At 35.7% G+C, this 12,800-nt stretch overlaps 1 protein-coding gene across 2 annotated transcripts in view; it reads left to right on the forward strand.

The window, feature by feature from the left end:
- The first annotated feature begins 3,304 nt into the window (after window positions 1-3,304).
- The window catches only part of LOC129568194 (mucin-2-like), a 33,891-nt gene continuing 24,395 nt past the window's right edge, over window positions 3,305-12,800 (forward strand). The window contains exons 1-2 of one of the 2 annotated variants that reach the window (XM_055445837.1): window positions 3,310-3,437; window positions 3,504-3,539. The gene's annotated coding sequence lies outside the window, so the exon portion shown is untranslated. Of the gene's footprint in view, window positions 3,540-12,800 lie in introns of both variants that reach the window. The other variant, XM_055445836.1, reaches the window with a different exon arrangement.

The following is a 12,800-nucleotide window of genomic DNA, read 5'->3' on the forward strand; positions in this document are numbered from 1 at the left end:
AACATTCCGTGATTGTGTGAAGAGCGAGTGAGCGATTTGACATTTTTGGTGCTGGCAAGAATTCGATGCGATCATCCGTAAATCGAAATAGTTCAACACGGTTTTCGCGAGATCTATTTCAAATAATATGGCAAAACGTTCACGTGGAGCTGAAAATGACTTATGCGATGTAATTTCGATAAGTTTGCTGTGTGTGTTGCAACATCTCTGAGTCAATAAACGGTTTCGGTATATCCACATGTGCCTACACTGTGGCGATATCGTCGTGACAAAAACTGTGTCAATTTTATCTGAACTCCGCTTCAATGGCAACGTAGTCAAACATTGATATTGTGGTAATGACAAATTCAAATGGTGTATTCTGTTTACAAAACCACAACCTACATTCAGTTGCAAATGACACGGGTTTTTATCGGAGGTTTTCTTTGGGACCATTGAATAGGTAGGAAGTTTCGAAAATTGATAAAACGATATCGACCATTCAGAATGATTAATGGATACATTTTTTGGTCCACATTAGGCGACATTGGATGTGACAAATGAACACAGTGAAACGAGCACAAAGTGCATTCTCGAAGGTGATTCAAGTGAGATTTGCTACTAAATTTTGGCAATTTGTTTATGATTCGAGGGATATCTTCCATTTTGATCAAATGAACATTTCGATTTTTCTGCCTTTTTATTAATCAAAGATTGAAAAACCTCCAATTTTTCGCTGTCATCATTTTCTCCTTTGAAGGGATGAAAAAACCGGAGATAAAACGCGACGGAAAATCGAGATAAAACCAAAAAAAAAGTTAAAGAGAAATAAGAAATACATAGGCAAAACCCTTTCACGAATTCAAAGTTCATCAAAAAACAAAATCAATTTATCAAATTTTGTTTAATCATCCTCCAAATCCAATGGCAGCACCGAACAATTTTCCAATAGCAATGATCGGGCTCAATCAACCCAATTGATTAAACATTTCAATTAAAAATTTCGCACGTTTTGTATTAGGCTTCGGCAATGTGAGTGCTCAACTGCTCATGCGCATTTGCGCTGCATAATTTCTGGCTGACACACATTCGTCTGTCTGCTTCTCGCGAGATTTGGGTTCGTGCACGAGTTTGTTTGGCATATTATATCATTTCACTTGTCGTTGTTTTTTATTTCGTTTTGAAAATCCGTTTCGCTAATTGAAATCGCGCACACGCGTGTGTAACAATGGATTTGTAGCCGGGGCGCAACAATGGACTCATTCAGTTACAGTAAATAAAACATATCGCGGTTCGGAAATTATTTTCTGTGGGAGCGAGAGACAAGTGCAAAGTTGAAATAGCAAATGCCCAAATCTGTCTGGGGCCGAGCAATTAAATTATGCGCTCGTTTGTGCTCGCACAACGGTTCAAAATTCGAAACAATTTTGGCTGCGTCACACTTAGCAATTTTTTCATTCGTTGCATTTCGAACATACCGGCGGCGGAAACATTGTGCAAACGTAGAAAAATGAAATGAAAAGAGAGCGAATAAAACAAATCGACCCATTCTGAAATCGCGGTTCATTCCAACGCGCACATTTCGTGTGAATATTATGACGTTGCAAGCGTTTTGCTTCCATTATTACCGTTTTTATTGCCGCTGTGTGAGACTGGTCGAATGGAGTGTGCGATTCCAACACATCAGACAACGAACATGCACCCAAATTACCACTAAATACCGCCACCGATGTTATAATCCATTTCAGCTTTTGTCTTTTGTCGAGCGTGCAACATTTCAGAACCGAATCTCACTTGCGCGAGTGCAACAAGTGCGAAATGTTTTGTTTTCTGATGAATAAATTTTGAAACGCATAATTGGTCGTAACGATTTCCTCGTTAAAAAAAAAGCGCGAAAATTTCGAAGCAAATGTGGTCGGTTTTTCTGGATTGACGAACAAAGTTCACGTGAGCTTTGAACGATTTCTTTAGTTAGAGTTAATGGAATTTTGCTATTTTTGTTGGAGATTTTTTTTCGTCTTTGAAACGATGACTTTTCATGTTCTGAATATGATTTTTCATATGAAAATCACTTTTTCTGCGCTCGAGAGTAGAACATGCTCAACTGTTCTGCAGATCGTTAGGTTTTGAAGTGAAGGCTGAAACTATTTTCATTTCACGAAAAAAATTAATGCGATATTTCTATTTGTTAAGTAATAAATAACGAAATTTTTCTGCCCAAAAAGTGTTTTTCTTCTGATTTAAACGGAACATTTTTCATTTTTAACTGGAAACATTGAAATATCTATCTTTTGAATAGAAAATATATTCGTCCAAAAATCGTATGCTTTAACTGTACATTTCTCTTTGATAATAAGGCAAATAAAATCATCCAAACCAACAATCTGTTTCGCCATTCGACTCAATTTATCAAATGTGATTAAGAAATCGGCTTGAAACCACGAAAAATCTGAAAAATTCCATTCAAAATACATTCGATGAAAATATCCGGCGATTCATTCAAATGAAGCTCATTTCCTTTGCAGCGTCACTCAATGAAAAAACGAAGAAAACCAAAAACACACGAAAATGCACTGTCGACATAGTAAATTTGCGTCGATATTGCAATAAAATCGTGTCCTCAAGTGGCAAAGTGTGCTGAATTTCATACCGACTCGCCTGGTGTGGAATGTCAAAAATTCCGTTGTTCCAAAGAAGAAGCAAAGCGCTTCGCTCGAACAAGTGATGAGTATTTGGTAACTCGGCTCATCACATGATCAACAATTCTCGGCTATTTAAAATGTGTGAAATGGCGAACATAACATTGGCTGCGCTGTGATAAATGGCTGCGAAGCACAAAACAATGGATCGCGAATACGGTGGGCAGAAAACGGTATACAATTCAATTAAATCGAAATATTGAAACATTATTGTTATTGCTGTGTGATGCGCTTAAACGGCATCATCATTTCGATGGAAAAAAAATCTTCGCTGAAAGTTCCATAAACGGATTTGCGTGCCCGATGTTCGCTCGTTCGCTCCCACTCTCTGGCTTGAGCGTTCCGCAGCACGGAAACTTTTTCGGCAAACAGTCGTTGGTATTGCACTTTTGCACCATTGTTTTACGGTTGTCCGCGCGCGTATGCGCTCACTCATTCGCTATTCTTTCGTCGTCTTTCGCTATTTTGACTATTTTTTGCCTCGTTTTGCGCATTTATTTCGTTCGCGTCTGGGCGCTTTGCGGTCGATCGCATCCGTTGTTTGTTTACTTTGTGCGAACCGAGAGGTGTGTGTGTGTGTGTGTGTGTTGAATGCTGGGCCCTAGCACAACCGCTGAAATGATCATCAGTTTTTCGTAGATCTTCGATCTGATCAAACGTGCAATTTACACTCCGTGCTCGGTTCAGATTGATCCAAGTGAGTTTCGCGTACCGTGTGTTCTCGCTCTTAATTTCTCAACATTCGTGAATTGTGCATGTGTGAGTGAGTGTGTGTAAAAAATTTGCCCAATTTTGAACGCGCGTTCTAATTTTCCCTTGCAACAGAGTGAAACACTAACTTTTTCTATTTCGCAAAGTGTGGTAAAGTGAAAACTATTTGACGCAAAACAAAGCGTCTCTTTTTCCAGAAATTTACTTTTCAGAAACGGTTTCAACATTTTCAAGTGTTCTTGTCGCCGCCACGACGATGAAATTGATCACCTTTTTGAGTTATTTTTTTTTTTCTTTTCACCTTCGTTCGGGTGATCTTTTTCTGTTTGGCAATGGATCTTGATGGTTTTTACAATGAAAATCTCCGTCGGAGATCTAAAGAAAGTTACATAAGACAATGGAGTGATTTGATACTCTAGACAGATTTACTCGCTATTTACCGTCTTCATAGACTTTTTTTTTAAACGAAGTCAAAACTGACTGAACTCGTTTCATAACAACACATTTGCTTTATGCAAACAGGAATTCTTTTGAATATTGCGTTTCGGATTTTTTTTCCTTCAAACAAAATAACGTGCAATATAAATCGACAAAGATGTGTTTGTTGCAAGTTCTTACATTTGATCTTTTTAGTCAAATTGATAATTTTCGATTATTATTTCAAAAAAATATCTTCTTTTTTTTTGGTTAAATTGCTGATTTTTAGAAGAAACTTTTCCGATATTGATGTTTCTGCATTTTTCATACACTTTTTGAAGATCACAATATTTTTCATTGTTGGACAATTTTGTCTCGGTAAAGTTTTGTTTTTGAATTCAAAAAAATTAATGCTCGAAGATGAAATTTACCGTTTTTTTTCTATCTTAAAGTTGCAAAATTTGCAAAGTTTTGGATTAAAACCAATTTGATTGAAAACTTAAAAATAAAAAAATCGACTCGCCCATCAATATTCTATGAGTGTTCGCAAAAAGGGATTTTCCGGATCGAAGAATCGCAAAAAGTGAAGTTTTAAATACATGTCTTGCCTTCAGAAAGGTCGATAGAATTTGATATAAATTGAAAATATCACTTTTATTCGAAGAATTTTCTTTATTGAAGAAAAAATATTCAAATTAAAAATCACGAAAATTGGTTGAAAGTCTTCAATTTGAAAAAAAAAAATCGTTGAAACGAACTAAAGGAAATTGGAGAAAAATCGTGATTTGGTTGCATTAAGAAAATTCATTTGATTTCATTCAAAGTCTGAAAGCTGGTCATTTTAGCAGCGAATTCATTTGCGTGGTAATTTCTCAATTAATGCGCGTTCATTTGACCGTTTCAAGAGTGTCTGTGTCAAAACGTCGTTTCTCACCGTTATAACTCACCCACATAAAACGTTTAGCAAATCCCCATCATAAATCAGCGTGCAATGCATTTTTCGTTCAATTTTTATGATCCTGTTAACATTTGCGACCTTTAATTTAATGTAATCGGTTCAGCAGAGGTTCTGTTTGAAGAAGAAGCCGCTTGGTTTGTCTATGCAACAGCGAAAAAAAGGCGAGTTGAAATATGTGTTACTTCACACCTTTTGTGTTTTACACAATGTGCAATAAAAGTCTAAGAATAGTAATTATTAGTATTCTTCGCCATTTATCCAATTTTATGCTTAGCTCAAGCGTTAAAACGCGATTTATAAATGAATGAATAAAATCAATAATGCTTTGAAAACAAAATAAAAAACGGGATCTAATCGTTGGCGCTAATTAAAAGGTGAAACCGATAAAATCGTTGAAAGAATGTTCAATTAATCAAATAAAAGCGAAAAAAAAATTGAAATTTTCTAAAAGGTTGCATTTCCTTTGATCGAAAGTGTGTTTAATCAACGATGTATATCGCTTGGCAATTAATGTATAGTAAAGAGCAATCAATGCTAAAGTGTTGAATCTGCTGATGATTTGGCGTATTTCTTCTGTGCAGAACCTGGACTCTGTGCAATTGCGATTGTTCCGTGGCATTTTAGCATCGTCTTGAAAGTGATTTCGGTTTTAAATTACAATGAAGCCAAAGCGATTAAAACAGCAGAAACTCTCGTCACATCTGTTTATTTTTTCTTAACTCGTTGCCTTTGACTTTTTCACACATTGCGCGCTCCATCAATTTTACCATTTACGGTGTCGTCGACGTCACCGTCGTTGAGAATGTGCGCATTCTTGTGGCATATGCCATTCGAGTGCATTGTTCGACCCGGGCAAAATTTAATGAAATCGGTTCAAGTAATGCGAAACGAACGCTGCCTGTACTAAGAGTTGAACGAAAAGAAAAATTCGCGCTGATTCATGAGTATTGCGTGTCGAATGCGAATTCCGTCTACCAAATTGCCACATTAAATCAAATAACGTTACCTTCAATGGCATAGCTGTACTGCTGAACGGATGACAGATAACGATGGCCATCGTCACTGCATGCTATCCCGAATCCAGACTGCGGGTGTCTCAATCCATGCAAGACCCACTTAAAACGTTTTATGAGCGCCATACCGCGGTGACACAAAGCCAACCGACCGACCGACCGATCGAAATTAAATCTGATTAACGTATTATTTTCAATAAATGCATACATGACGAGACAGTCACATGACACAGTCCTCCGCACAATTGTTCAACGATGAAAAAAATCGCAGAAAACTTCTGAACCAGTATTTTCCTTTGTGATATACCATTGTATATGAATGGATTTCTTTGTCCGTCGATGAGGTTTAAATGAACAAACACAAAAGCCATTTGGTATGATAATTTTTTCAGCGTCTTTTTCACTTCTCTCTTTCGCTGTGTACAGCTCGTAAATTACGCTTAGGATAGGTTAGTTATATCGCTGTTCACACGACTCTTGTTTACTCAAATGAAACTGAGATTCGAACGTATTCTGGACTATTTCGGCCGGAATTTAATGGGCCTTGTACGATTTTTGTTCGTAAACAAACTAAATTGCCATTCTAGACTGTAGATGACTCAAAACGATGGAATTCGGTGTTTGAACTAATTGCATGTTCAAGTGGGACATGACAGTTTTCATTAAATTTCTGTGTGAATGCGTGAATGGCTTGACGGTCATTAATTAATTCCGATCAAAATATCAATTATTTTCATGAATTCTGTGGATAGTTTCGATTTTTCTACTTTTCTCTTTTCCTGGCGAGTTTTCAGCGGTTTTTTTTTCTTCGTACAAACGATGCAGAAAGAAGAAAGATTTTTCTTTGAAATTTTAGAGATCATTCTGAACAGTCTTCAGATTCTGAACACTGTTTTCATCCAAATTGTTATTTTTCAATCAATTTATGCATTGAATCCGGCGAGCTATCGGATGTTTTGATAAAAATCGATCATATTTCCCATCTACTTAATTTACGTAAGTGAATGAACTTTCCAAACTTTATGATGTGCATCATTTAATTCTTTTTTTTTTTACATTTCTCATTCACTTTTGAAGTTTTTTTTATTAACTTTTTACGTAAAATATTCTTCTTCGTCTCGGAACGAGACACTCGCTTGCCAAAATTTCATAGTTTGGTTGATTTTATCCCGCTTCTTGCATAAAATTAATTTATGCATGCAAAATGACTTTTATTTCTATTATGGTGAATGAAATCAGTTACATTTGGACTTCAGCTTGATCAAGTCATTTGCGTCGAAGTTTTTTCGTCTATATTTTTGACTATCGCTTTTGTTTCATAAGCGCCAGATTGCTGATCGAGTTTCATTTTTTTTTTGCTTTTTTGATAGTCAACTAGACGATATTTGTTTGGAATATATATGTAAAAATGTCGACTTTGTTTTTATCTAATACTTCGTTCAAACTGCTGACGTTGTTTTAGTTTTTTTGCTAAATTCAGCATATCTTTTTACTTTGATATGTGCGCCGAAGTCAATTTCCCTTTTACATCGATTTAAAGGAGTTTCATAAATTAAGTGAAGAATTTTGCATTTCCCATAGAGATATAATACAAACATACAATAATTGCCATAAACACCAAACTCCGTTCATTTGTTTCATTCAGAACATGGGTTTTTGCGACTATTTTTAATGCGCTCGATGACATTTCGGGTGCGCGAGATTTGAAGATCGATTGATGAAATCTTGTTTTAAGGCGTGACAAATGATATAAATCGACTTTTAAATTCTTAAAGCATTCGAGTCGCCACGAAATGACTCGTCGCAAACACGACTGGAGATTGGCGGTAATAAACTCATATCGAATTGGAATTACTAATTCGATTATTGTTACTCTTCAGTCTAAAATGTTTAGAAGTGAAGAGTGAATTTTCACTATCCAATGGATAGTATCCATAGAAAAGACGTTCTGAAAAAGAATGCCCTTTAAAAATGTTCAAAAATCGATCTTTAAATTTTAAACTCTTTTCAAGAGAAAAAAACACTCACTTTTAGCAAGCTTATTTAAATGGAAAAAACCCAAAAGCAAAGAGCTATTTCTGTCTGAGCAGCTGTTACCGCGCTCATCTAAAACCGTTGGAAGCAACCGGCTCCAGAAGGCAATGAAACTTTCAACTTTTTACACACTCTGATGACTTTGGCCATTTCCGTCTATTTTACGCTTTTTAATTGCTTGTATCAATTGTTTTATGTTTTTTTAAATTGCGAATTTTACCGCTTAATTTCAAGACGAGAAGTTCACTTTGAGATGTCTCCCACAGCCAGAGAGAAAGGTGATTTAATAATGTGTAGTGAATCTCATTGCGCAACAAGAATTTCCGGAATAAGAGACTGTTTTCATCGCTTCATTGGACGTTTTCCAGTTTTCAGCAAAGAGAAGATTTCAACTTCCGAATTGAACCTTCGAAAAACAATGTCGATCAATTCTTCGGTCAGTTTTTTCTTTCTCAAAATAGAAATCGAAACAAGAACTTAAAAAAAATAACGAGAAATTTGGTGTTTTTTCCACTCTTCTTTTAAATTAGAGAATTGAAACCATTAAAATATGAAGAATATAACAAAAAAAGCAGCAATGATAATGATTAGTATCAGATTATACAATCTTCTTAAATAATAAAAATGTATCAAAAAAAGGAAACAACAGTAAAAATTAGAACAGAACGAAAGAAGATAAAAAACTAACCAATAAAAAAAACTAGTCAATAAAACAGAAAAATGACAAAGAACCAGACACATTTAAACGGAAAAATTCTTTAGAAATTTCAAGAAGACAAAACATTCTCTAAACTCGACCGATTTCATTCGAATTTTGATACAATTCAACGAAATTCCGCTCAGTTCCACTTTCAATCTCAATTCGCGCTATTAAAAAAAAAACTCATAACACCTGAGAACGATGTAATTCAAAATCTATGTCGTACCTCATCTAACCCGGTAATTGTATGTCGAAATCTTGCACTTGCTTTCTCGTTTGATCTGTGAGCTGGAGAAATATCGGGCCGATTAGTTCAGCAATATGTGTGAAATCAAATAAAACGATCACGAGAGTGTGAGCCCAGTTCAGTTCAGTTATGCAAGAATTGGTATTGACTGAAGTAAACACACGCCTATCCGTTGGCCAAGAAATAATCTAAATCAAACAAAACTATGTAAACTGAAACCGACGATGCCGACGTTAGTTGGTTCGTCGTGTTAATTGAAATCTTTTGGATCATCTGTCAATCAGTTCTTACAACTAGCAAGGGAATTGCTACACTGCGTGTAAAATCGGTTGCTCTAAACCATCGTCTTTTTTACTTCAATCCATTGACTTTTTCTTTCTTTTTTGCTCTAAATTGTCGATTTTTTCTAGCCATCGAATGTTTCCATCTCCTCTTAAAATTGTACAGTGCTCCCCTCTTCCCTCCGCTCGATAGACTATTTCACGTGGGTATTTCTCAACGCAAATATTTTCGGTGTTCATTTATTTTCAGTAAACATCTTTCGCAATGTTTCGCACTAACGACACATCGTTATTAAAAACCGTGTGTCGTACGCACTTCATGTGATCGATTGTTATTGAAGCGCAACAATTAAAGTCACTTACGAAGCAAATATAAACATGAGCAAGATGTCGATACATTGCATAATGCGTTGGTTTATGAGCATGCGTGGCGAGCAAACACGCCAAGAATGGGCGAACCTTCATCAACAAATTAGCGCTCAATCTAATTATCGCGCGTATTATTTTCCATAGAAGATGTGCTGTTTCCGAAGAAAAAGAAGAGAAAAACTTTCGATTTTGTTCGCTTCTCGTTGCACGCGCATGTGAAAAATTTTCACTTCCTCTTCTGTCTTTACCGCACATCAAACAAAAGCGATGCGTATATTGAACAGTTGTTACGCTTTTTATGCGAACATTGAAGATCCATTACACGCACTTATTATTTATCACTATCATAATTTCTTTTGTACTCTCTCTTACAATTCGACGTGTGCCTATGAAATTAGCCTCAATTAGCCTCATCGACGCTGTTGCTTTTTTCTACAATTCGATTTCGCATCATTTTTTTTATTTGTTACTAATTTTCTCTGCGCACAATAAAAACACATTATTCAGCATCGCAAATGAATTACATAAACGGAAAAAATTGTAATTTCAACGGCCAGTACGGGATTCGCTAGTTTTCTGTGTCATTGAAACAAAAATTGAGCGCTGTGTGTTTTTTTCGCATTTCGAAGAACTGTAATTTTTGTGTTTCTATATTCGATGTGATAAACTGTTTATTTTTCGCACTGAGCCAACGGGCAAGTGATTAATTAGCAAATTGCAACGAGCTAGCACGAATACAACGAAATTGACTCACGTGCCTGATTAGAATCCGGAAAGCGGCAATTAAAACGCTAAACGCTCGTAAATCTTCTTCGCCTTGGATTCGCCCAGTTTTGTTTTCGTGTGAGCTGTTCTTGAATTGAGATTGAGTTTCTTATTTTTGAGTTCAGTTTTAACGCGATTTTGTTCACTGTAATAACGGTCCTATCTTTAGAACGGAAACCACACGGTTGGAACCGGTTCGACGGTGGCGTTTCAACTTGAAGAATTTGAAATCTTCACGACGTTTTTTTTTTCGCCCATATAGATGGTTGATTTGGCGAACTATCGGCATTTGCTTTGGTTTTTTCTTCTTCAAAAAGCAATACTATCGTGCTTTTGCTCTGATAAATTTGACTGAAACCCGCCTATAAATCTATTCGCCAAAAAAAGCATTAAATTTTTCAAATATCCCTGTTCTGATAATTTTTTTCTTGATTCTTCCCAAATTCTATGGATTAAGACTTTCGGTTTCATTTTGGTGTCGAATCAGCACTTCATTCTTCATTTCATCATTGCCGAAATTGTGTAACACCCGTTGATCACATGTTTTTGGCTTGATTCATTTCACTTTTTTTGTGTGTTGCTTAATTCGTTGGCTCGTCTTTTGTTACGTGCCGCTCTCTATGTGGGTGATTCATATGTTCCATACTAAATTCACCGGCGCAATTTACTAGCTCATTTCCATAATTTGCGATGGTTTTGTTTTGCACCGACCGACCCACTTCCACAGAAGAACACCAAAACCGACACACCAACGAATTTAAATCATCACTTTTTATGAAGACACAAACCACGGGAAAATACATCAATTACAATGTTTTCACTTGTTGTTTCTGGGAGATTTGGCGTGTTGTTTTCTTCTTTTTCTTAGAAACCACGTAATTTCTTCCGCATTGTTGAGATTCTTTGGAAGTAGACACGCGAGTCACACTGTGTCGTCCAAAACAGGTATTGTTGACTGGGATGCTGTTTCTTGCGTTTTTTTTTTGTCATTTTGTGTCTTCTCGATTGTTTGTCATTTCTGCTTTTATCCAAATTAAAGTACGTGGATGTAAGTTATAAATGTGGGAATTGTTGTTACCTGATTGAAACGAAGAATTTGGTTGAGACAACCGTATTGTGACAAGATTTTTGGCACATATTTCGTTGGCGAAAGAGAGAAAATGCTAATTGAGGACAAATTAATGGGCCCAGGATATTCTAATGAGTCAATTTGAAATCATTAGTCGTTGTTACTTTGTTTTAAAAAATGTTTATAACAATTTTCGCCACTTATAAGCAGATTAACGTCACAGCAAACGCATTCGCAAATTGTTGCGTTACTCTTTTATGAACGTCAATTTTTTTCAATAAAATGAATGAACTTTTTGGGTAAAGTGAAGAACTCCCCGTTCAAATCACGAATTTCTCATTTATAAAGTCAAGAACTTTTTTGTAAGCTGTGATTCGTGATGATGATCATCCTTAATTATAATCAATTTGCAGCATTTAGCACGATGAAACGATTGTAGACGGATGATTTGCAAAAAATTTTGCTTTTAAGAGACAATCAAAGAGTCAACGAGGCTGAAAAGTTGAATGAAATGATTCAATTTTTCTTCTGAAGATCGAAGATAAAATTAAAAAGAAGAGACAATTGAACGAGGACGAAAAAATCTTTTATTGAAGTAAAGCATGACAGAGTGACGTCAATTTTGATAAAAATGAGCGCATTAATCGACAAAAACCTTTAGTCGTTATTTTAGAATCGTATCGTTTTTGGTTTAAAATACAATGATTTTATTGAATGAATTGAAGAAGTTTTCAATAAAATTTCAGGATTAAATACAATTTATCGACTGCAAACTGCAATAATAATCCGAGATAATCGAGAAAAAAAAATCAAAAGCAATTATTTGTTTTGGCACCTCCGTCCCATTTTGTGGTAGATTTATGGATATTTTACGTAAATTAACACATTTATTCAAGTAAAGAAAGTAAAAAATGAATTTTTGGTGATAAGAACGAATATTTTGAATGTTTCAACTGTCGATTTACGCGTTTTATCCGGAATTCACACTTAATTTGAACGGGATGAACATTTTACTTTTCCGTACACAACGTGTCAAGGGAAAGTATAGGAATTGGTCCCGAAAACTTTTTTCGCAAAATTAGCTTAGATCATCATAAAAACTCATGAAACGCGTAGAAAACCACTTTTTGAGACACTTTTCCGTTCGTGTGCCGTCGTTGTCATTGTCGTCGTTGTCGTCGTTGTCGTAGCTGTTCGTAAACACGATAACTCAAAAAATAATTGAGATAATCAAAATCTAAAATGCCAAAAGTTTTGTATCCGAAAAACTTAGTTTAAGTTCGAAGATGAGCCATTTTCGATTTGATCCTGGGGTACTTGCCCTAAGAAAAACCTCAAAAAATGATACTTTTGTTTGGGAGGTACCTGTAAATCGACTCCGAGTGGCTTCAAACTTTCTGCAATTTCATTTTTTGAGAGAAAAATGAGATTCTGAAAGTTTGAAACCAATCGGAATCGATTTACGGGTACCTCCCATACAAATTTTTTGAAATTTTGACTAAAATTACCGATTTTTGGATAGTTTTGTATGGGAGGTACCCGTTAATCGATTCTGATT

The sequence above is a fragment of the Sitodiplosis mosellana genome, unplaced genomic scaffold (genome assembly GCF_009176505.1).
Source record: "Sitodiplosis mosellana isolate CC-2019 unplaced genomic scaffold, AAFC_SMos_1.0 Smas_scaffold_17, whole genome shotgun sequence".
Lineage (NCBI taxonomy): Eukaryota > Metazoa > Arthropoda > Insecta > Diptera > Cecidomyiidae > Sitodiplosis > Sitodiplosis mosellana.